Source organism: Phyllobates terribilis, unplaced genomic scaffold, assembly GCF_046119375.1.
Source record: "Phyllobates terribilis strain yellow unplaced genomic scaffold, ASM4611937v1 Scaffold_403__1_contigs__length_1717873, whole genome shotgun sequence".
Classification (NCBI taxonomy): domain Eukaryota; kingdom Metazoa; phylum Chordata; class Amphibia; order Anura; family Dendrobatidae; genus Phyllobates; species Phyllobates terribilis.
In genome coordinates this window covers 168,529-189,594 of record NW_027363163.1, presented here as the reverse complement: position 1 = coordinate 189,594, position 21,066 = coordinate 168,529, and positions in this window count along the sequence as shown.

Genomic DNA, 21,066 nt, shown 5'->3' with positions numbered 1-21,066 from the left:
TCTTGGAGTCCACAAGGAAACATTTCAAATCCCACCATGTCAAAGGGCGTCAGTCACCTGTAAATATTCAAAAGAGTGATAATATGTTCCTGCTACATGCTATACACACCAAAAAGTATAACACTCTAGGGCCAAAATTACTTATTTCAAAGATAAAGACTGTGGTCAGTCGGTCTGCATTTTATTATAAAAATTGTAGTCAGACAGTCCACAGTCTATTTTAAATTTTATGCTCAATCGGTTCACAGTCTACTGTAAATGTGGTCAGGCAGTCCACATCTAGTCTATATGCTGTGGTCAGTCAGTCCATCCTTTATAATTAATGGCCTTCGGTTGAAACTCGAGCCATGACTGTTAGAACCCTTCTGTTTGTTTTTTTCCATCTTGTGTTTTGCGGTCACGTGACCATCTGCCTTTATATTCCAGCTCCGCCCTTGTGGCTTTGCTGGATTTCAGTGTGTGACTGTTTCTCTAGCCTGGTGCTTCAGTGTCTTTCTCAGTCATGTTCGCTTGGTCCTCTGGGACCTCTAGTACATTTTTGTCAGTTTGTATTTTTGTGTTCTGCAACAACTTCTCTGTTTAGGAGGTGTCCCATTTTTGTCCCAGTCCTTAGTTCTTTTAGGGACACCTTCCTTAATTCTATAGATCTTCGCTCAGACTAGCCGAGGACTAAGGCGGGTCTGTTCACTAGGAACAGGCAGCCCGCTACATCGTAGGGATTCAGGTTAGTCTTACTGTAGGGACAGTTTTCCCCTATCTTTCCTTAGTACATGTTGCAGATCATAACAATGACGACTTAATGAATTAACGATCTTTAGGTACATAAATTTTGTGAAAGACTACATAGGTCCACTAGGGTCTTCTCCACTGTTATCTTGATAGTGTCAATCCTTTGAATTGGCTGCTGGTCTTCCTCTTTGCTTTCTTCTTTCTATACTTCAAAGTATGATGTCGTTTTCCAGTGATTGCTGTCTTCCAGTCAATCCTTAGACTATTGTAAATGCTGTTCTCAGTCAGTGCACAGTGTAATTTTAATTGTGTGGTCAGTCTCTTGTAATCGCGGTATTGATTGTTACACCACTGATTACAAGGCTATTCTATGAAATAGAATAGGGGATTCCTCACTTTAGAAGACAGAGGTTGGCCCACAGTATACTGTAAATATGATCAGGCAGTCCACAACCAGTGTGAATGCTGTGGTCAGTCAGCCCATTTTTTATTATTAACGACCTTCGGTTGAAACTCTAGCAATGACGACTGGATAAATTAACAATCTTTGGGAAGAACATTTTTGTGCAAGACAAGATAGGTCCACTAGGGTTTTCTTCACCATTATCTTGATAGCATCAATCCATTGGATTGGTTGCTGGTCTTCCTGTTTGGTTTCTTCCTTTTATACTTAAAAGCATGATGTCCTTTTCCAGTGATTGCTGCCTTCCGTTCAATCCTTAGACTAGTGTAAATGCTGTTGTCAGTCAGTCCACAACTAATTCAAATGCTGTGGACTGTCAGTGCTTTTAAATGTTGTGGTCATTCAGTCCACAGTGTAATTTTAATAGTGTGGGCAATCTCTTGTAATCGCGGTATTGATTGCTACACCGCTGATTACAAGACTATTCTATGAAATAGAATAGGGGATTCCTCCCTTTAAAAGACAGGTTGGCCCACAGTCTAGTCTACTGTGAAAGTGGTCAAGCAGTCCACACCTAGTGTGAGTTCCGTAGTCAGGCAGTCCACAAATACTGTGAATGCTGTGGTCAGTCAGCCCATTTTTTTTATTAACGACCTTCGGTTGAAACTCGAGCCATGACGACTGGATGAATTAAATATCTTTAGGAAGATCAATTTTGTGAAAGACAACATAGGTCCACTAGGGTCTTTTCCACCTTTATTTTGATAATGTCAATCCTTTGGATTGGCTGCTGGTCTTCCTCTTTGCTTTCTTCCTTCTATACTTCAAAGTATGATGTCCTTTTCCAGTGATTGCTGTCTTCCAGTCAATCCTTAGACTAGTGTAAATGCTGTTGTCAGTAAGTCCACAACTAATTCAAACGCTGTGGACTGTCAGTCCTTTTAAATGCTGTGGTCATTCAGTCCACAGTGTAGTCTTAATAGTGTGGTCAGTGTCTTGTAATTGCAGTATTGATTGTTACACTGCTAATTACAAGGCTATTCTATGAAATAGAATAGAGGATTCCTCACTTTAGAAAACAGAGGTTGGCCCACAGTCTACCGTAAATATGATCAGGCAGTCCACAACTAGTGTGAATGCTGTGGTCAGTCAGTCCATTTTTTATTATTAACGGCCTTCGGTTGAAACTCTAGCCATGACGACTGGATGAATTAACGATCTTTAGGAAGATCAATCTTGTTCAAGACTAGATCGGTCCACTAGGGTCTTCTCCACCGTTATCTTGATAGTATCAATCCTTTGGATTGGTTGCTGGTCTTCCTCTTTGCCTTCTTCCTTCTATTCTTCCGAGTATGATGTCCCTTTCCAGTAATTGCTGTCTTCCAGTCAATCCATAGACTAGTGTAAATGCTGTTGTCAGTCAGTTCACGCCTAAGTTAAATGCTGTGGACTGTCAGTCCTTGTAAATTTTGTGGTTAATTGTTTCACAGTGTAGTCTTAATACTGTGGTCAGTCTCTTGTAATCGCGGTATTGATTGTTACACCGCTGATTACAAGGCTATTCTATGAAACAGAATAACGGATTCCTCACTTTAGAATACAGAAGATAAGGAAAATAAATGTTCCTTATGTCTCTACCTAAGATATGGTTGTGTTATACTAGGAATTGTGTATAGAAAATAAACATATGTAAACCACTAACAGTATATTCTCATGTATCAGAAAGGTGTTGTCACACCTCCGCAGGTCTAGAACTTATGCCTAGACTGACTATTATCAGTAATTAATATGAATATTAATTACCTGTTATGTGATTTTCCACATTCTTTTCTTGGAGTTCACAAGGAAACATTTCAAATCTCACGATGTCAAAGGGCGTCAGTCACCTGTAAATATTCAAAAGAGTGATAATATGTTCCTGCTACATGCTATACACACCAAAAAGTATAACACTCTAGGGCCAAAATTACTTATTTCAAAGATAAAGACTGTGGTCAGTCGGTCTGCATTTTATTATAAAAATTGTAGTCAGAGAGTCCACAGTCTATTTTAAATTTTATGCTCAATCGGTTCACAGTCTACTGTAAATGTGGTCAGGCAGTCCACATCTAGTCTATATGCTGTGGTCAGTCAGTCCATCATTTATAATTAATGGCCTTCGGTTGAAACTCAAGCCATGACGACTTGATGTATTAATGATCTTTAGGAAGATCAATCTTGTGCAAGACTAGATCGGTACACTAGTGCCTTCTTCACCATTATCTTGATAGTATCAATCCATTGGATTGTTTGCTGGTCTTGCACTTTGCTTTGGTCCTTCTATGCTTCAAAGTATGATGTCCTTTTCCATTGATTGCTGTCTTCCATTCAATCCTTAGACTAGTGTAATTGCCGTTGTCAGTCAGTCCACAACTAATTCAAATGCTGTGGACTGTCAGTCCTTTTAAATGTTGTGGTCATTCAGTCCACAGTGTATTCTTAATAGTGTGGTCAATCTCTTGGAATCGCGGTATTGATTGTTACACCGCTGATTACAAGGCTATTCTATGAAATAGGATAGGGGATTCCACACTTTAGAAGACAGAGGTTGGCCCACAGTCTACTATAAATGTGATCAAGCAGTCCACACCTAGTGTGAATGCTGTGGTCAGTCAGCCCATTTTTTATTATTAACGGCCTTCGGTTGAAACTCGAGCTATGATGACTGGATGAATTAACGATCTTTAGGAAGATCAATTTTGTGAAAGACTTCATAGGTCCACTAGGGTCTTCTCCACCCTTATCTTGATAGTGTCAATACTTTGGATTGGCTGCTGGTCTTCCTCTTTGCTTTCTTCCTTCTATACTTCAAAGTATGAAGTTCCTTTTCCCGTGATTGCTGTCTTCCAGTCAATCCTTAGATTAGTGTAAATGCTGTTGTTATTCAGTCCACAACTAATTCATAGCTGTGGACTGTCAGTTCTTTTAAATGTTGTGGTCATTCAGTCCACAGTGTAATTTTAATAGTGTGGTCAATCTCTTGTAATTGCGGTATTGATTGTTACACCACTGATTACAAGGCTATTCTATGAAATAGGAAAGGGGATACCTCACTTTAGAAGTCAGAGGTTGGCCCACAGTCTACCGTAAATATGATCAGGCAGTCCACAACTAGTGTGAATGCTGTGGTCAGTCAGTCCATTTTTTATTACTAACGGCCTTCGGTTGAAACTCTAACCATGACGACTGGATGAATTAACGATCTTTAGGAAGATCCATCTTGTTCAAGACTAGATCGGTCCACTAGGGTCTTCTCCACCATTATCTTGATAGTATCAATCCTTTGGATTGGTTGCTGGTCTTCCTCTTTGCCTTCTTCCTTCTATTCTTCCGAGTATGATGTCCCTTTCCAGTAATTGCTGTCTTCCAGTCAATCCATAGACTAGTGTAAATGCTGTTGTTAATCAGTCCACGCCTAATTTAAAAGCTGTGGACTGTCAGTCCTTGTAAATTTTGTGGTTAATTGGTCCACAGTGTAGTCTTAATACTGTGGTCAGTCTCTTGTAATCGCGGTATTGATTGTTACACTGCTGATTACAAGGCTATTCTATGAAACAGAATAAGGGATTCCTCACTTTAGAATACAGAAGATAAGGAACAGAAGTGTTCCTTATGTCTCTACCTAAGATATGGTTGTGTTATACTAGGAATTGTGTATAGAAAATATACATATGTAAACCACTAACAGTATATTCTCATGTATCAGAAAGGTGTTGTCACACCTCCGCAGGTCTAGAACTTATGCCTAGACTGACTATTATCAGTAAGTAATATGAATATTAATTACCTGTTATGTAACTTTCCACATTCTTTTCCTGGAGTCCACAAGGAAACATTTCAAATCCCACCATGTCAAAGGGCGTCAGTCACCTGTAAATATTCAAAAGAGTGATAATATGTTCCTGCTACATGCTATACACACCAAAAGGTATAACACTCTAGGGCCAAAATTACGTATTTCAAAGATAAAGACTGTGGTCAGTCGGTCTGCATTTTATTATAAAAATTGTAGTCAGACAGTCCACAGTCTATTTTAAATTTTATAATCAATCGGTTCACAGTCTACTGTAAATGTGGTCAGGCAGTCCACATCTAGTCTATATGCTGTTTTCAGTCAGTCCATCCTTTATAATTAATGGCCTTCGGTTGAAACTCGAGCCATGACGACTTGATGAATTAATGATCTTTAGGAAGATCAATCTTGTGCAAGATTAGATCGGTCCACTAGGGTCTTCTTCAGAATTATCTTGATAGTATCAATCCATTAGATTGGTTGCTGGTCTTGCTCTTTGCTTTCTTCTATACTTCAAACTATGATGTCCTTTTCCATTGATTGCTGTCTTCCATTCAATCCTTAGACTAGTGTAATTGCCGTTGTCAGTCAGTCCACAACTAATTCAAATGCTGTGGACTGTCAGTCCTTTTAAATGTTGTGGTCATTCAGTCCACAGTGTAATTTTAATAGTGTGGTCAATCTCTTGTAATCGCGGTATTGATTGTTACACAGCTGATTACAAGGTTATTCTATGAAATAGAATAGGGGATTCCTCCCTTTAAAAGACAGAGGTTGGCCCACAGTCTAGTCTACTATAAATGTGGTCAAGCAGTCCACACGTAGTGTGAATGCTGTGGTCAGTCAGCCCATTTTTTATTATTAACGGCCTTTGGTTGAAACTCGAGCTATGACGACTAGATGAATTAACGATCTTTAAGTAGATCAATTTTGTGAAAGACTTCATAGGTCCACTAGGGTCTTCTCCACCCTAATCTTGATAGTGTCAATCCTTTGGATTGGCTGCTGGTCTTCCTCTTTGCTTTCTTCCTTCTATACTTCAAAGTATGAAGTTCCTTTTCCAGTGATTGCTGTCTTCCAGTCAATCCTTAGATTAGTGTAAATGCTGTAGTCAGGCAGTCCACACCTATTGTGAATGCTGTGGTCAGTCAGCCCATTTTTTATTATTAACGGCCTTCGGTTGAAACTCGAGCTATGACGACTTGATGAATTAACAATCTTTAGGAAGATCAATTTTGTGAAAGAATACATAGGTCCACTAGGGTCTTCTTCACTGTTTTCTTGAAAGTGTCAATCCTTTGGATTGGCTGCTGGTCTTCCTCTTTGCTTTCTTCCTTCTATACTTAAAAGTATGATGTCCTTTTCCAATGATTGCTGTCTTCCAGTCAATCCTTAGACTAGTGTAAATGCTGTTGTCAGTCAGTCCACAACTAATTCAAACGCTGTGGACTGTCAGTCCTATTAAATGCTGTGGTCATTCGGTCCACAGTGTAGTCTTAATAGTGTGGTCAGTGTCTTGTAATTGCGGTATTGATTGTTACACTGGTGATTACAAGGATATTCTATGAAATAGAATAGGGGTTCCTCACTTTAGAAGACAGAGGTTGGCCCACAGTCTACCGTAAATATTATCAGGCAGTCCACAACTAGTGTGAATGCTGTAGTCAGTCAGTCCATGTTTTATTATTAACGGCCTTCGGTTGAAACTCTTGCCATGACGACTGGATGAAATAACGATCTTTAGGAAGATCAACCTTGTTCAACACTAGATCGGTCCACTAGGGTCTTCTCCACCGTTATCTTGATAGTATCAATTATGTGGATTGGTTGCCGGTCTTCCTCTTTGCCTTCTTCCTTCTATTCTTCCGAGTATGATGTCCCTTTCCAGTAATTGCTGTCTTCCAATCAATCCATAGACTAGTGTAAATGCTGTTGTCAGTCAGTCCACGCCTAATTTAAATGCTGTTGACTGTCAGTCCTTGTAAATTTTGTGGTTAATTGGTCCACAGTGTAATCTTAATACTGTGGTCAGTCTCTTGTAATCGCGGTATTGATTGTTACACCGCTGATTACAAGGCTATTCTATATAACAGAATAAGGGATTCCTCACTTTAGAATACAGAAGATAAGGAAAAGAAGTGTTCCTTATGTCTCTACCTAAGATATAGTTGTGTTATACTAGGAATTGTGTATAGAAAATAAAGATATGTAAACCACTAACAGTATATTCTCATGTATCAGATGGTGTTGTCACACCTCCGCAGGTCTAGAACTTATGCCTAGACTGACTATTATCAGTAATTAATATGAATATTAATTACCTGTTATGTGACTTTCCACATTCTTTTCTTGGAGTTCACAAGGAAACATTTCAAATCCCACCATGTCAAAGGGCGTCAGTCACCTGTAAATATTCAAAAGAGTGATAATATGTTCCTGCTACATGCTATACACACCAAAAGGTATAACACTCTAGGGCCAAAATTACTTATTTCAAAGATAAAGACTGTGGTCAGTCGGTTTGCATTTTATTATAAAAATTGTAGTCAGAGAGTCCACAGTCTATTTTAAATTTTATGCTCAATCGGTTCCCACTCTACTGTAAATGTCGTCAGGCAGTCCACATCTAGTCTATATGCTGTGGTCAGTCAGTCCATTCTTTATAATTAATGGCCTTCGGTTGAAACTCGAGCCATGACGACTTGATGTATTAATGATCTTTAGGAAGATCAATCTTGTTCAAGACTAGATCGGTCCACTAGGGCCTTCTTCACCATTATCTTGATGGTATCAATCCATTGGATTGTTTGCTGGTCTTGCACTTTGCTTTCTTCCTTCTATACTTCAAAGTATGATGTCCTTTTCCAGTGATTGCTGTCTTCCAGTCAATCCTTAGACTACTGTAAATGCTGTTGTCAGTCAGTCCACAACTAATTCAAATGCTGTGGACAGTCAGTCCTTTTAAATGTTGTGGTCATTCAGTCCACAGTGTAATTTTAATAGTTTGGTCAGTCTCTTGTAATCGCGGTATTGATTGTTACACAGCTGATTACAAGGTTATTCTATGAAATAGAATAGGGGATTCCTCCCTTTAAAAGACAGAGGTTGGCCCACAGTCTATTCTACTATAAATGTGGTCAAGCAGTGCACACCTAGTGTGAATGCTGTAGTCAGTCAGCCCATTTTTTATTATTAACGGCCTTCGGTTGAAATTCGAGCCATGACTACTGGATGAATTAACGATCTTTAGAAAGATCAATTTTGTGAAAGACTAGATAGGTCCACTAGGGTCTTCTTCACCATAATCTTGATAGTATCAATCCATTGGATTGGTTGCTGGTCTTGCTCTTTGCTTTCTTCTATACTTCAAACTATGATGTCCTTTTCCATTGATTGCTGTCTTCCATTCAATCCTTAGACTAGTGTAATTGCCGTTGTCAGTCAGTCCACAACTAATTCAAATGCTGTGGACTGTCAGTCCTTTTAAATGTTGTGGTCATTCAGTCCACAGTGTATTCTTAATAGTGTGGTCAATCTCTTGGAATCGCGGTATTGATTGTTACACCGCTGATTACAAGGCTATTCTATGAAATAGAATAGGGGATTCCTCACTTTAGAAGACAGATGTTGGCCCACAGTCTACTATAAATGTGATCAAGCAGTCCACACCTAGTGTGAATGCTGTGGTCAGTCAGCCCATTTTTTATTATTAACGGCCTTCGGTTGAAATTCGACCTATGATGACTGTTTGAATTAAAGATCTTTAGGAAGATCAATTTTGTGAAAGACTTCATAGGTCCACTAGGGTCTTCTCCACCCTTATCTTGATAGTTTAAATCCTTTGGATTGGCTGCTGGTCTTCCTCTTTGCTTTCTTCCTTCTAAACTTCAAAGTATGAAGTTCCTTTTCCCGTGATTGCTGTCTTCCAGTCAATCCTTAGATTAGTGTAAATGCTGTTGTTAGTCAGTCCACAACTAATTCAAACGCTGTAGACTGTCATTCCTTTTAAATGTTGTGGTCATTCAGTCCACAGTGTAATTTTAATAGTGTGGACAATCTCTTGTAATTGCGGTATTGATTGTTAGACCACTGATTACAAGGCTATTCTATGAAATAGGAAAGGGGATACCTCACTTTAGAAGACAGAGGCTGGCCCACAGTCTAGTCTACTGTAAATGTGGTCAAGCAGTCCACACCTAGTGTAAATGCTGTAGTCAGGCAGTCCACACCTATTGTGAATGCTGTGGTCAGTCAGCCCATTTTTTATTATTAATGGCCTTCGGTTGAAACTCGAGCTATGACGACTTGATGAATTAACGATCTTTAGAAAGATCAATTTTGTGAAAGACTACATAGGTCCACTAGGGTCTTCTCCACTGTTATCTTGATAGTGTCAATCCTTTGGAACGGCTGCTGGTCTTCCCCTTTGCTTTCTTCCTTCTATACTTCAAAGTATGATGTCCTTTTCCAGTGATTGCTGTCTTCCAGTCAATCCTTAGACTAGTGTAAATGCTGTTGTCAGTCAGTCCACAACTAATTCAAACGCTGTGGACTGTCAGTCCTTTTAAATGCTGTGGTCATTCAGTCCACAGTGTAGTCTTAATAGTGTGGTCAGTGTCTTGTAATTGCGGTATTGGTTGTTGCACTGCTGATTACAAGGCTATTCTATGAAATAGAATAGGGGATTCCTCAAATTAGAAGACAGAGGTTGGCCCACAGTCTACCGTAAATATGATCAGGCAGTCCACAACTAGTGTGAATGCTGTGGTCAGTCAGTCCATTTTTTATTATTAACGGCCTTCGGTTGAAACTCTAGCCATGATGACTTGATAAATTAACGATCTTTAGAAAGATCAATCTTTTCAAGACTAGATCGGTCTACTAGGGTCTTCTCCACCGTTATCTTGATAGTATCTATCCTTTGGATTGGTTGCTGGTCTTCCTCTTTGCCTTCTTCCTTCTATTCTTCCGAGTATGATGTCCCTTTCCAGTAATTGCTGTCTTCCAGTCAATCCATAGACTAGTGTAAATGCTGTTGTCAGTCAGTCCACGCCTAATTTAAATGCTGTGGACTGTCAGTCCTTGTAAATTTTGTGGTTAATTGGTCCACAGTGTAGTCTTAATACTGTGGTCAGTCACTTGTAATCGCGGTATTGATTGTTACACCGCTGATTACAAGGCTATTCTATGAAACAGAATAAGGGATTCCTCACTTTAGAATACAGAAGATAAGGAAAAGAAATGTTCCTTATGTCTCTACCTAAGATATATTTGTGTTATACTAGGAATTGTGTATAGAAAATAAACATATGTAAACCACTAACAGTATATTCTCATGTATCAGAAAGGTGTTGTCACACCTCCGCAGGTCTAGAACTTATACCTAGACTGACTATTATCAGTAATTAATATGAATATTAATTACCTGTTATGTGACTTTCCACATTCTTTTCTTGGAGTTCACAAGGAAACATTTAAAATCCCACCATGTCAAAGGGCGTCAGTCACCTGTAAATATTCAAAATAGTGATAATATGTTCATGCTACATGCTATACACACCAAAATATATAACACTCTAGGGCCAAAATTACTTATTTCAAAGATAAAGATTGTGGTCATTCGGTCTGCATTTTATTATAAAAATTGTAGTCAGAGAGTCCACAGTCTATTTTAAATTTTATGCTCAATCGGCTCACAGTCTACTGTAAATGTTGTCAGGCAGTCCACATCTAGTCTATATGCTGTGGTCAGTCAGTCCATTCTTTATAATTAATGGCCTTCGGTTGAAACTCGAGCCATGACTACTGGATGAATTAACGATCTTTAGGAAGATCAATCTTGTGCAAGACTAGATCGGTCCACTAGGGCCTTCTTCACCATTATCTTGATAGTATCAATCCATTGGATTGTTTGCTGGTCTTGCACTTTGCTTTGGTCCTTCTATACTTCAAAGTATGATGTCCTTTTCCAGTGATTGCTGTCTTCCATTCAATCCTTAGACTACTGTAAATGCCGTTGTCAGTCAGTCCACAACTAATTCAAATGCTGTGGATTGTTAGTCCTTTTAAATGTTGTGGTCATTCAGTCCACAGTGTAATTTTAATAGTGTGGTCAGTCTCTTGTAATCGCGGTATTGATTGTTACACAGCTGATTACAAGGTTATTCTATGAAATAGAATAGGGGATTCCTCCCTTTAAAAGACAGAGGTTGGCCCACAGTCTAGTCTACTATAAATGTGGTCAAGCAGTCCACAACTAGCGTGAATGCTGTAGTCAGTCAGCCCATTTTTTATTATTAACGGCCTTCGGTTGAAATTCGAGCCATGACTACTGGATGAATTAACGATCTTTAGGAAGATCAATTTTGTGAAAGACTAGATAGGTCCAGTAGGGTCTTCTTCACCATTATCTTGATAGTATCAATCCATTGGATTGGTTGCTGGTCTTGCTCTTTGCTTTGGTCCTTCTATACTTCAAAGTATGATGTCCTTTTCCAGTGATTGCTGTCTTCCATTCAATCCTTAGACTACTGTAAATGCCGTTGTCAGTCAGTCCACAACTAATTCAAATGCTGTGGATTGTTAGTCCTTTTAAATGTTGTGGTCATTCAGTCCACAGTGTAATTTTAATAGTGTGGTCAGTCTCTTGTAATCGCGGTATTGATTGTTACACAGCTGATTACAAGGTTATTCTATGAAATAGAATAGGGGATTCCTCACTTTAGAAGACAGAGGTTGGCCCACAGTCTACTATAAATGTGATCAAGAAGTCCACACCTAGTGTGAATGCTGTGGTCAGTCAGCCCATATTTTATTATTAACGGCCTTCGGTTGAAACTCGAGCTATGACGACTGGATGAATTAACGATCTTTAGGAAGATCAATTTTGTGAAAGACTTCATAGGTCTACTAGGGTCTTCTGCACCCTTATCTTGATAGTGTCAATCCTTTGGATTGGCTGCTGGTCTTCCTCTTTGCTTTCTTCCTTCTATACTTCAAAGTATGATGTCCTTTTCCAGTGATTGCTGTCTTCCAGTCAATCCTTAGATTAGTGTAAATGCTTTTGTCAGTCAGTCCACAACTAATTCAAACGCTGTGGACTGTCAGTCCTTTTAAATGTTGTGGTCATTCAGTCCACAGTGTAATTTTAATAGTGTGGACAATCTCTTGTAATTGCGGCATTGATTGTTACACCACTGATTACAAGGCTATTCTATGAAATAGGAAAGGGGATACCTCACTTTAGAAGACAGAGGTTGGCCCACAGTCTACTATAAATGTGATCAAGCAGTCCACACCTCGTGTGAATGCTGTTGTCAGACAGTCCATTTTTTATTATTAATGACCTTCGGTTGAAACTCGAGCTATGGCGACTTGATGAATTAACGATCTTTAGGAAGATCAATTTTGTGAAAGACTACATAGGTCCACTAGGGTCTTCTCTAGAGATGAGCGTTGTTCTACTCGAACTGTTCCCCAATCTCAAATTCGAGCTGTTTTGGGCGGTGTTCGAGCCGGTCGGCGAACACGAACAATTGAGAAAAATTCGGCTGTTCGAGGTTATGTTCGATAACTGTTCGTGCACCAAAATCATAACTGGATTTTTTCTCAGTAATGATGAAAATTAATGTTAATACGCAGTTTGAGTGTACAGCGGGGCAGGGGATGGATCTCTGCAGGAACAATGAAGATCTCCATTTTTTTTTCTCTTTCCCGCATTTGCAGTGGGGAGGTGCAATCTGTCAGCCTATCAGCAGCGCACACACGGAGCGAAGTGCTTTTTTTCACACAAGCAAGGGCATGTGTGATTGGCAGTGTATGTCACATGTCCTTGCCCTATAAGACCAAGCCATTTTCCCCGTCGCCACCATTTTCTCACTGCTGCAGCTGCGTGTTAGACGGCACCGCTGTTGCTGTGTGCGCTATACCTTGTTAATTTCAAGCCAATTTTCGCACAAATATACAGATAGCTTGGGAGTAGGGAATAGTTGTGATTGCAGTCCTTTTAAGGACTAGGTTACAGCGTTTCCTACGACTTTTATCAAGCAGGTCTGTGCTCTTAAATAGATAGATTGTGGGAGTAAAGACTAATTGTAATTGGAGTCCTTTTCAGGACTAGGTTACATCAGTTCCTATCAGTTTTTGCCAGGCAGGTCTGTGCCAGTGCTGTGCAATTTTTTTTCACAGCATTTGGCTGAATCTAGCAAAGCTAATCCTTTTTGGCCTATTGCAGAGTGTGTTAGTCAGTGGAGTAGCCTATCTGTGTTGCAAGATATACCACCTGTGTATAGAATACCAATTTTTTTACTGCACCTAGTGAAGTAAAATCTTTTGGGCATAGCATCATTCTATTAGTCCATCTATACTGACCTCCATCAGGTTGCAAATTAAAAATAATTTTTTTCTTCATTTATCTCTGAAAAAATATTTGGGCTTCTAGCAGCGTGTGGGACTTGTTCTATTAGTCCATCTATACTGACCTCCATCAGGTTGCAAATTAAAAATAATTTTTTTCTGCATCTAGCTCTGAAAAAATATTTGGGCTTCTAGCAGTGTGTGGGACTTGGTCTATTAGTCCATCTATACTGACCTCCATCAGGTTGCAAATTAAAAATAATTTTTTTCTTCATTTATCTCTGAAAAAATATTTGGGCTTCTAGCAGCGTGTGGGACTTGTTCTATTAGTCCATCTATACTGACCTCCATCAGGTTGCAAATTAAAAATAATTTTTTTCTGCATCTAGCTCTGAAAAAATATTTGGGCTTCTAGCAGTGTGTGGGACTTGGTCTATTAGTCCATCTATACTGACCTCCATCAGGTTGCAAATTAAAAATAATTTTTTTCTGCATCTAGCTCTGAAAAAATATTTGGGCTTCTAGCAGTGTGTGGGACTTGGTCTATTAGTCCATCTATACTGACCTCCATCAGGTTGCAAATTGAATAAAAAAATTTTCTGCATCTAGCTCTGAAAAAATATTTGGGCTTCTAGCGGTGTGTGGGACTTGGTCTATTAGTCCATCTATACTGACCTCCATCAGGTTGCAAATTAAAAATAATTTTTTTCTGCATCTAGCCCAGCCAATAGTTTTGGCCTAATACCACAGTTTGGCCACTCAGCTCTGCTCGGTTACCATCCATTGTTTTTTTGTGCAAACAACTCCAGAGTTGTGAATTAGTTAACCACCAAAATGAGTGGAAAAAGGCCTGCTGCTGGTGGAAAGGGGAATAGGCGTGTTGGGAAGGGGAAAAAAGGTTGTGTCCGTGGGGTAGGTGCAGAAGAAAGACCATCTTCCAGCCAAACTAAAATGTCTACTTCTTTTAGCGGACAATGTGATAAGATCCCTTTCTTACGGCCACGCCAATCGCTACAAATTCCAGATGAGGCACAAAAACAGCAGGTGCTTCAACGGATATCAAGTGCTCCTTTAAGTGGGCTCTCCTCCACATCAACTTCAACATCACAAATACTCCAGTCCTCAAAGGTGTCACCCAAATCGCACTTGCTTCCTCACAGCTCCCAAATCTCCAGCTGCCCGTCTGAGTATGAGGTAGAACAGATGGTTGAGTCTGCAGAGCTGTTTACTCATACTATAGCCTGGGAATCAGAGGTCGACTCCAGCGCTTCTGTGAATCCAGACGAGGAAATGATCTGCACTGATGCCCAGAATCTTTATGAGTCGGATCCAGGACCAGACGCAGAAGGTTCTGACCATAATGTAGACCCTCATTCCCAAACTGTAACTCCTGTTGGTGGAGACAATGAGGAAGACGATGATAAGACTCAAATACCTGATTGGAGCGACAACTTTAGTTTTTTGTCAGGGCAGGAACAGGTTGGCTCTGAGGACGACGGGTGTGATAACGCACAGGGTGATGATGATGAGGTCGGAGATCCCACTTACTGTCAACCCACAGTCAGCCAAGAGATGAGGTCAGCAGAGGAGGTGGAGGAAGATGCTAGTGACGACGAGGTCAGGTTGCGCCTTCCTGGACAGAGACGTAGTACTGGAAGCACGTCAACAACTGCATCCTCAAACACAACTCTGCCTCTCACCACAAGTCGTGGTGGCTCTTCAGGTCGCATGGGTGCTAAGCCTTGCATAGCCTGGGCATTTTTTCAGATCGATAAAGATGACCCAACTCGTGTTATCTGTAACATTTGTCAGCAAAAGCTAAGTAGAGGCCAAAAAATACATAGTTTGAGTACTTCATGCATGAACCGGCACATGGACATGAAGCATAAGTTGCAGTGGGAAGCTCAGTGTGCTACAATGCGGCCTAGCCGGCCGGGCCAACCACCGTCTGCCATATCTTGTGCATCTGCGGCCTCTTCATCCTCTGTGACTGGGGGGACAGCAGTCACACCTGTTTTGGGGCGCAGACCTGCCACCTCTTTACCCGCAACAGCCAGCGTGATTGGCAGGTCATCATTTTCTTTGGAGGTGGTAACACCAGCTGGTCTTGAGCGCTGTCCGACATCGATAGCACCACCTTTGGATCAAGGCAACCTAACATGTCCGCCTGCATCTTCCTCACAGACCGGCAGTTTGCCGGGGACACCCTTATCAACCCCGTCTAAGCACAATAGCCAGCCCTCGGACCCTCAGATGTGGACAAGTAAAAGACCATTTCCTCCTAGCCATGAGAAAGCTAAGAGGTTGAATTTCACCATCTGCAAGCTCTTGGCTACAGAAATGCTGCCTTTCCGCCTGGTGGACACAGAGGATTTTCGAGACCTTATGTCCGTCGCAGTGCCCCAGTACCAGATGCCCAGTCAGCACTACTTCTCAAAGAAAGGTGTGCCTGCGCTCCACCAGCATGTCGCACACAACATCACCGCTTCTTTGAGAAACTCTGTGTGTGACAGGGTGCATTTCACCACAGACACTTGGACGAGTAGGCATGGACAGGGGCGTTACATGTCGCTGACTGGGCACTGGGTAACTATGGTGACAGCAGGACAAGGGGCTGCTGTCCAAGTCTTGCCATCCCCACGAGTTGTGCGTCAATCCTCTTTATGTCAAAGTTCCTCCACTGCTTCTGCCTCCTCAACCTCCTCTCGGTCTTCCACCTGCACCCAAAGCCTGTCTGGTCATGCCACAAGCTTTCTAACTGCGCAGAAGGGATCCTGCACACCTCCTTACTATGCTGGCAGTAGGGCTCAACGTCATCAGGCGGTTTTTACATTGAAATGTCTGGGAAATGTGAGTCACACAGCTGAGGAGTTGTGGTCAGCTCTGGAGAACCAATTTCATGAATGGTTGTCTCCACTGGACCTGAAACCAGGGAAGGCCGTGTGCGACAATGCTGCAAACCTGGGTGCGGCCCTTCGCCGGGGCAATGTCACACACATGCCTTGTATGGCTCACGTGTTGAACCTGGTTGTCCAGCAATTTTTAGCCCACTATCCCAGACTAGATGGCCTTCTGCAGAGGGCACGGTCGCTGTGTGCTCACTTCCGCCGTTCGCATCCCGCAGCTCAGCGACTTACATCTCTACAGAAGTCGTTGGGCCTGCCACTTCACCGGCTAAAATGCGATGTGCCTACCCGGTGGAATTCAACTCTGCACATGTTGCAGCGACTGTGGCAGCACCGACAAGCCCTGGTGCAATACGTTCTGACGTATAGCCTGGGCCAACGAGATTCAGAGGTGGGGCAAATCACGCTGGAGGAGTGGTCTCAGATCAGGGACCTATGCACCCTTCTGCACAGTTTTGAAATGGCGACGAAGATGTTTAGTGCTGACGATGCCATTATCAGCATGACTATTCCGGTGATTTACATGCTGGAGCACATGTTAAACAGAATTCGGAGTCAGGTGGTGGCACAAGAGGAGGTGGAGGAAGTAGAGGAGGAGGAGTTGTATGCGGAAGGGCTAACATCTGCAAGGTCCAGACGGTCGGCAGCACCAAGGCGGCAGGCATGTGAGGGTGGGGGAGATGATTTTACCAGGGCGCATGGTAGCAGCCAAACTAGTGAGGAAGGTGCAGGAGCCCAGGAAGAAGTGGAGGACGAACTGATGGAAGACTCATCAGATGAGGGAGACCTTGATCACATTTCTGTTGTGCGAGGTTGGGGGGAGAGGACAGAGGAAGGAAGCATGATTGTTACCTCGCCACCAACACAACAGGGACTTGGTGCTCCTGGATGCGCAACACACATGAGTGCCTTCTTGCTGCACTACCTGCAACATGACCCTCGAATTGTGAGAATTAGAAATAATCCTGACTACTGGGTTGCCACACTGTTAGATCCCCGGTACAAAAGTAAATTTGCAGAAATTATTCCTGCCATAGAAAGGGATGCACGCATGCAGGAGTATCAGCAGTAGTGTTGAGCCACCCCCGTAGTGTTCGGGTTCGGTTCGGTTCGTCGAACACCGGGATGTTCGAGGAACTGTTCGTCGAACTGTTCGTCGAACACCTTAGAACACCGTCGAACACCGTTAAAACCAATGGCAGGCAAACAAAAACACATAGAAACACATAGAAAACACCTGCAAAGGTGTCCAAAAGCTGACAAACTGCTCAGAAGACACTCTCTTTAAAAAAGCCGGCCGGCAAATTCAGCAGCGGCATACACCGGTACCCGACAATTTAGACAAGAAGGAATAGAGCATCACACATAGATTAGATAGATAGAAACATGTCAGTCACACATATAAGAAGCACAGTGACAGTGTTGGTTACTGCACTTGTCATTTAGTGTAAAGGATTTATTAAAAAAAAATATTAGTGTTTTCATGCACCGTCTCTTTAAAAAAGCCGGCCGGCAATTCAGCATCTGTACCCAACAATTTAGAACAGAAAGAATAGAGCTTCACACATAGATTAGATAGATAGAAACATGTCAGTCACATATATAATAAGTACAGTGATAGTGTTGCTTACTGTACTTGTCATTTAGTGTAAAGGATTTATTTAAAAAAATAATAGTGTTTTCATGCACTGTCTCTTTAAAAAAGCCGGCCGGCAATTCAGCAGCGGTACCCGACAATTTAGAACAGAAAGATAGAGCATCACACATAGATTAGATAGATAGAAACATGTCAGTCACATATATATGAAGTACAGTGATAGTGTTGGTTACTCTACTTGTCATTTAGTATTAAAATAAAGGATTTATTATTAAAAAAATTGGCGTGGGGTTCCCCTTAATTTTAGGCTCTAGCGGAGGTTAAGCAGACGGCTGGGGCAGATGTTTGAAGCCTGGGAAGGGGGTAATACCCACGGAGCTTCCCAGGCTACTAATATCAGCCCCCAGCTGAATACATAGCCTTTACTAGCTATTAAAATGGGGGACCCCCCCAAAAAAATGACGTGGGGTCCCCCCTAATTTAATAGCTAGCAAAGGCTAGGCAGACAGCTGGGGGCTGATATTAATAGCCCAGGAAGGGAGCCATGAATATTGGCCCCCTCCCAGGCTAGAAACACCAGCCGTCAGCCGCCCCAGAAATGGCGCATTCATAGGATGCGCCAATTCTGGCACTTAGCCTCGCTCTTCCACGCTGCCCTGGTGCGGTGGCAGGGGGTAATAGGGTTGGGGTTGATGTCAGCTTATAATGCCAGCTGACATCAAGCCCAGGTTAGTAATGGAGAGGCGTCTATAAGACACCCCCATTACTAACCCCATAGTCAAAGTTAAAAAAAACACAAACACCCAGAATAAAGTCCTTTAATTGAAATAAAGACACAATCCTTTATTGTTCTAAATTAAACCATACTTACCATCACGCCCATTCCAGCTGAAGCCAACGATCTCCTGCAATAAAAGAAAAATAATAAAGCAACCTCATCCTTACCTTTCCATGGTTCCCACGACAGCTTCAGCTCTGCTACATCGAGATGACAGGCTGGACCTCAGCAGAACGCTGCCATCCAGCCTGTCATCCCGCAGACACTGAGAAGCGCAGGCTTGCTTGCGCTGCTCAGCGTCTCTCTGTGACGACATCCAGATGAGCCGAGTTCATGTCCAATGAACTCGGCTCACCTCATGCACGTCACTGACAGCGTGGGAAAATTCTCACGCTGAAGCGCTGATTGCAGGAGAATTTTCCCACGCTGTCAGTGACGTGCAGGAGGTGAGCTGAGTTCATTGGACATGAGCTCACCTCATGCACATCACTGACAGCGTGGGAGAATTCTCCTGCACTCAGCACTTCAGCGTGAGAATTTTCCCACGCTGTCAGTGACGTGCATGACTTGAGCCGAGTTCATTGGACATGACCTCGGCTCATCTGGATGCCGTCACAGCGAGACAGTGAGGAGCGCAAGCATGCCTGCGCTTCTCAGTGTCTGCGGGATGACAGACTGGATGGCAGCGTTCTGCTGCGGTCCAGCCAGTCATCTCGATGTAGCAGAGCTGAAGCTGTCGTGGGAACCATGGAAAGGTAAGGATGAGGTTGGTTTATTATTTTTCTTTTATTGCAGGAGATCGTTGGCTTCAGCTGGAATGGGTGTGATGGTAAGTATGGTTTAATTTAGAACAATAAAGAATTGTGTCTTTATTTCAATTAAAGGACTTTATTCTGGGTGTTGTGTTTTTTTTAAATACTTTACTAGAAATTCATGGCGGTCATGTCTAATACTGGCGTGACCCCATGAATTTTGGGCTTGGGGCCAGCTGATAATACCAAGCTGGCCTTAACCCCTTTATTACCCAGTGAGCCACCGCACCAGGGCCCTGGATGAGTTGGGTACAGCGCCAGAAGATGGCGCTTCTATGAACGCGCCATTTTCCGGGGTGGCTGCGGACTGCAATTTGTAGCGGGGGGGGGGGCCCAGAAAGCTTGGGCCTCCCTGCGCTGCAGATTCCAGCCCCCAGCTGCCTAGTTGTACCTGGCTGGACACAAAAATAGGGCGAAGCCCCACGTACTTTTTTTTTAATTATTTCATGAAATTCATGAAATAATTAAGAAAAAAAGGCCTTCCCTATATTGTTGTGTCCGGCCAGGTACAAATAGGCAGCTGGTGGTTGGGGGCAGCCCGTTCCTGCCTGCTGTACCTGGCTGGACCCAAATATAGTGCGAAGCCCCACTTCAATTTTTTTTAATTATTTCATGAAATTCATGAAATAATTAAGAAAAAAAGGGCTTCCCTATATTGTTGTGTCCGGCCAGGTACAAATAGGCAGCTGGTGGTTGGGGGCAGCCCGTTCCTGCCTGCTGTACCTGGCTGGACACAAATATAGTGCGAAGCCCCACGTCAATTTTTTTTAAATTATTTCATGAATTTCCTGAAATAATTAAAAAAAAAGTACGTGGGGCTTCGCCCTATTTTTGTGTCCAGCCAGGTACAACTAGGCAGCTGGGGGCTGGAATCTGCAGCGCAGGGAGGCCCAAGCTTTCTGGGCCACCCCCGCTGCAAATTGCAGTCCGCAGCCACCCCGGAAAATGGCGCGTTCATAGAAGCGCCATCTTCTGGCGCTGTACCCAACTCATCCAGGGCCCTGATGCGGTGGCTCACTGGGTAATAAAGGGGTTAGGGCCAGCTTGGCATTATCAGCTGGCCCTAAGCCCGAAATTCATGGGGTCACGCCAATATTAGACATGACCACCATGAATTTCTAGTAAAGTATTTAAAAAAAACACAACACCCAGAAAAAAGTCCTTTAATTGAAATAAACACACAATTCTTTATTGTTCTAAATTAAACCATACTTACCATCACGCCCATTCCAGCTGAAGCCAACGATCTCCTGAAATAAAAGAAAAATAATAAAGCAACATCATCCTTACCTTTCCATGGTTCCCATGACAGCTTCAGCTCTGCTACATCGAGATGACAGGCTGGACCGCAGCAGAACGCTGCCATCCAGCCTGTCATCCCGCAGACACTGAGAAGCGCAGGCTTGCTTGAGCTCCACAGTGTCTCTCTGTGAGGGCATCCAGATGAGCCGAGTTGATGTCCAATGAACTCGGCTCACCTCATGCACGTCACTGACAGCGTGGGAAAATTCTCCTGCACTCAGCGCTTCAGCGTGGGAGAATTCTCACACTGAAGCGCTGAGTGCAGGAGAATTCTCCCACGCTGTCAGTGACGTGCAGGAGGTGAGCTGAGTTCATTGGACATGAGCTCACCTTATGCACGTCACTGACAGCG